Source organism: Mastomys coucha, unplaced genomic scaffold (assembly GCF_008632895.1).
Source record: "Mastomys coucha isolate ucsf_1 unplaced genomic scaffold, UCSF_Mcou_1 pScaffold17, whole genome shotgun sequence".
In the NCBI taxonomy this organism is placed as follows: Eukaryota; Metazoa; Chordata; class Mammalia; order Rodentia; family Muridae; genus Mastomys; species Mastomys coucha.
In genome coordinates this window covers 1,712,699-1,717,698 of record NW_022196899.1, presented here as the reverse complement: position 1 = coordinate 1,717,698, position 5,000 = coordinate 1,712,699, and the positions used below count along the sequence as shown (strand labels likewise).

At 36.1% G+C, this 5,000-nt stretch overlaps 1 protein-coding gene across 8 annotated transcripts in view; it reads right to left on the bottom strand.

Annotated features, from left to right (window-relative positions):
• The window catches only part of Zfhx4 (zinc finger homeobox 4), a 197,316-nt gene that overhangs the window by 4,345 nt on the left and 187,971 nt on the right, over window positions 1-5,000 (bottom strand). The gene's annotated exons all lie outside the window — the stretch shown is intronic.

The window sequence follows — 5,000 nt, the reverse complement described above, 5'->3', positions numbered from 1 at the left end:
AGAACTTGAACATCAGGAAGATGCGCTGCATAAATATCAAAGCCCATGGTCACTAGCTACTTAAGTGCTTACCTGTGATTATGGTATTCCTTATATTAATTGCGACTCCTACTGGAACTCCTTAGAGGATGGAAGGCTAACTTCACTAGCATTTTATTCAGCATATAATCTATAACATGCAGAATATAGCATCTAACAGAAAGGCAACATGGTAAACAACAATGGCTGCTTCTAAAGGTGGCCTATTACAAGTATCTGTTCTGCAACTTCTATTAACCAATTTTTTTTGTTGTTGTTATGCCTATGGGATGGGAGACTCCATCCTCATTTGAAAATCACTACAGTTATCAGTTCACTAAAGTAATTAGCGATCACATAACATGAAAGCCCTCTGTCTACATTCCCTTGAAAGAATACATTCACATGGACTGGAAGGCAGTGACTTAAGTAAGTAGCAATGGTAAGTGACCATCATGTACCCAACAAAACCAAACAACAGTGAAGACACAGCTGAATGGGCTCAGATATGGATAAGTAAGCCACCGTTTGTTTTTAAAGGTTTAAAGGTTAACTTATTCCTTACCAGCCGACCAACTGGATTAATGGAATTCTCAAAAACAAAAACAAAACCAAAAAATTCTTGCATTAACACTCAGCTTTACCATCTACAAAGATGACTCCTTCTTGCTTGTTCATAATGTGGGAAACTGCCTGTCATCCATTTCAGAAGGATGCTCAGCCGTCAGTGTTTAGGCGTGGGGGATGGCATGTACGAAAGAACAGAGGATTTCACAGTGGCTCAAGTCGATGGTAGAATATCATGGCTACCAACTACCTTGGGCAGAGCCATTTTTATCAGATAGTCTTCTGAGAAGTCCAAGGAGAGCTCAAGATGGAAAGGGGATTGGAAAAGCCTATGCTTTTCCAGAAAATGTTTCTACAAATAATGTTGGCTGTAGAAGGAATGATGAGAATCTTAAAGGGAGACAGATGTACTAGAAGTAGATGTTCTAGAACTAAAGGAGTTCACCAAATGGGCAGGACAAGGAGTGTGGTGGAGCCACTGGGATCTGATAGAATCAATCCAGGGTGAATAAAATGGAGTTAACAATATATAGCTGCATAGGCAGTGTTCCTAGGATTTAGAACCATCTTGTAATCGGGGACGTAGTCTTGCCTCTTGGCCAAATGCAACATGTAGCTGTTAAGAAACAAGACAAGCAAGTAGGTACAAGCTTCTCTTTTTTCCTTCTTCAGTGAAAAATAAACCAGTTTCTTTGTTCTTCATAGGATTCACATTCAATCACATATACTGGCTTTAATGCCATGAATTCAATGAACCATGAATCAAAAGTATCTTTAAATAGCATCCATAATAAGCCTATTTCAATTTCCTTGTCCTGTCATTTCCCCCTTAAACAACACAATGTCAAAATTATTTGCATAGTATTTACATTCTATTATTGACTACATGTAATACCGGGATAATTTAGAGTATAAGGATGAGGATTACATATTTGAATACAAGTACTATGGCATATCATAGGGGGAGCCTATGATTTTGGTATTTGTGTGTGTATATCGTATTATGTTGATCCCATCTCGATCATTATCAGAATCATCCTGTTTTTGAGTCTCACTTACTACCGGAAGCTTCCAATTTTATCATTCCATGCCCATCTCTTCTCAGATCTGAGTGTGAACAGTTTCTATAGTCTTATTTATGAGATCTCTGAGAAGGTTCTGCGGTATTAGAAATCGGCCACCTAATATCCTTGATGGCTAGGGAGGATATATGCTGAACAATGAACTTTTATCAATAAGGTTATCGATCACTTCACATCGGTAGCTTTGACTAGTAAGAAGAGCCAGAGGAGAGACCACATATTATAGCTTCCACTCACGGCTTCTATTCTCATCACACTGAATCAATTCTTTTGTATAAATATTTCAGAATTCCTTGGAAAACCATGGATATCAGGTGATATCAAGTGCCCACACTCTACTGCAGACTGATTTCACAGTGAAAGTGGATTAGGCTTTGTAGGGGTCTTTATGGGAATGAGTGAGGAGACTCCTCATTCATGGCTCCTTAATACAACTTGCTATGCAGTGCTAAGGACAGTGACTAAGTTGCTGATGGAAGTAAAGTCCTCCTTCTCTCTTGACTTACTACATCTGGAACCTTTAGGTTTTTAACATTGCATTCTCTTATTCTATCATGTTTTCATATTATTCTCTGCTGTTTACCATCTAACAGTATACAATATGTTGATATCTAATTATAAGATTTCAAGTTTGGGTGACTTAGGTAGTGCTGTAATTCAGGGCAGAAGAGCTGACTTTGTATAGTTACAGTGGTCCTAAAGGAGCTAGCTTACTTCCTTGATCTTTCTTAGTTTGAGGTCTAATACAAGGGTGCGTCCTCAGCTTCTGCAACTGCACTCTCTTCCACTTAAACATTTCCCATCTTAAATCTGAGGAAATAGCTAGGTTGACCTCTTCTTTCTCATGAGAATACAACGGCAATATAAGGGACCTAAGAGACATGAGTAACAGCCCTTGCAGTTATGACCATAGACAGATCAAAAACTTTCAACTCCAGGTTTCTTATTAGATGGGATCCCAGTGGTCCCATCTAGACGAAGTAAAAGGGGGTCTTGGAAAACTGGAGGAGGAATTTTACTGGACATAGTCAGAGATAGCAATGTGTTTCTAGGAATTTCATGTCTTGATAAATAAGTTGACTCAGTCATTCAGTAAAACTTTTAGAAACAGCAGACACAAGTCTTAAAATGGCAAATTTTCCAGTAGATGATACATCTATAAAAATTGATAGTCCAAAGTTTAGATGGAAAATACCAAAAGCAACAGAAATAGAAGGAAAAAATAATCATTGTGATACAGAATAAATGATGGCAGCTCAGAACTAAAGCCAACTAGAGATAGAATTCCATGTCTTTCATCTAGTCTTACAATAGATTCTTCCCCACTTTTTGTCTCCTACTACAGGTTTTAGAAATTTCATTTGAGAGATTAAAAGGTTACATGTGAATTATCTTACTCCATCATCCTTTTCTTTGGATTTATCTGAAATAATTATCTATTGTTTCCTAATAACAGTTCTTCCAAAAGAAAATGCCTGCTTGCCTGGACAACCGTGGTACACTACTGTAATCCCAGCACTTTGGAGGCATAGGCAGGAGGATCTCTGTGAGTTCAAGGCTATCCTGATCTATAGAGTAAGTTACAGGACAACTAGGGTTACCAAGAGAAACTCTGTCTCAAAAAATCAAATCTATATCTAGCATATGTACACGTACATGTACATGTATATATATATACATATATATATATGTCTCAGAATGAACTTAGTTGCAGTCTTTCTATTCAGAGAAAAAGTTTATAATTGAGATGAAACTAAATATAGTTAAGTATATGGACAAAAGGACAAAAAGTAATCATGCCAAAATTATTATGATGTTATTCTTACATAGATTCACACCAAATGTGCTTGTAAATTAAAATGAAGTATGTAAAGAATGCAAAAGAAGGTTCTATATTCCCATTGGAGGGGCTGAGGTGTGGCTCAGGGCTAGAGGGCTTGCCCATAATGTCTAGGACCTGGGTTGTATTTAAAGAAAGAAAGTCCATTAAGAAAACTGGGCTAGTTTGTATTTCTACACACTAATGGAATATTTAAAATCAGACATTGCTTTAAAATGATAAATAAGTTTAAATCAGAAATTCAAGTAATTTTTCTAGAATTTTTTTTTTTTTTTGGGAAATGTGAAATCATTTGCCTAAGCATAAAATGCAAGTTTTTAGTTTCTAATATTTTTCAGGATATAATATATATAAGCGTATCACATTCTACTGTTCTTTCCTCACTTCGCAAATCATCAAAGTAGAAAAACACTATAAAAATGTGAAAAAACAACTAACACTAACAACAATTTACTTTTCGAAAGACTGAACAATGCTTATATTGAACCAGGCCTGGGAATACACAGTCAGTGCTGCCATTGCAAGCCCTTCTAATTAAGTTCTCTTAAGTTTTAGTCTATAAATAATTAGAAGATATCTTAGAAGTAAAGGAAATCCAATGATTATTGGAGATTAGCAATATTCTTCCATAAAACGTAAAGGAAAAATGAGTGTTTAAATTGAAACTTTAGAGACTGGTGAACAGAACTCAGCACATATTTGCAAGTAGCCAAATTTGGGGTCCAGCCTTTGGCAAAGGCATGTAGTTATCAAATGGCTCATAATCCCTGGAGTATATTTTAGCATTTCTTTCAGATCAAAAGCTTCCAACCAATCTTTAAAGGGATGTAAACTGACTTTTGTTTTCCATAACTAAACCTTGTTAGCCTGGGTCCAAGATAAAATATCATAATTTCATGGTATAGCAATATAGTTAACAAAGTATAACAAGAGCCCATAGCTTATATGAAATAGAGACATAACTATTCATCTGTTGATGGGCATATAGGTTGACTCAGTAACTAGGCTACCGTGTCTGGTTGATATACATCTAGAAGTGGTATACATAGGCCACAGAATAAGTCTGTGTTTAGTGTTTTAATAGTCCTCCAGATGGATTTCTATATTGTATGCACTCATTTACATTCCTGCCAGCAGTGTGTGTTTCTATAAGGATGTTCCTCTCTAGTCATTTTCACCAGCAATGATGGGACTGTTGCTTATGATGGCCATTCTGGTTGAGGTGAGATGGATTTCAGTGTACCTTTGATTTGAAAGATGTACAAACAGAGAAAGTTCAGGATATGTACACATGGGGTTTTATTTAGCCATAAAGAAGAATTAACTTTAGGGCTTTTCCTGGTAAATGAAAGCAACTGTGGTCATTAATGCATCTTAATAGCAAAATAAGCCAGACTCAGAAGAACAAATATGCTATTTTTTTAATTAAAATATATTAGGTTTTATGTAAAGCCACATGACCATGCATACATACTTCTGTATATATATATATA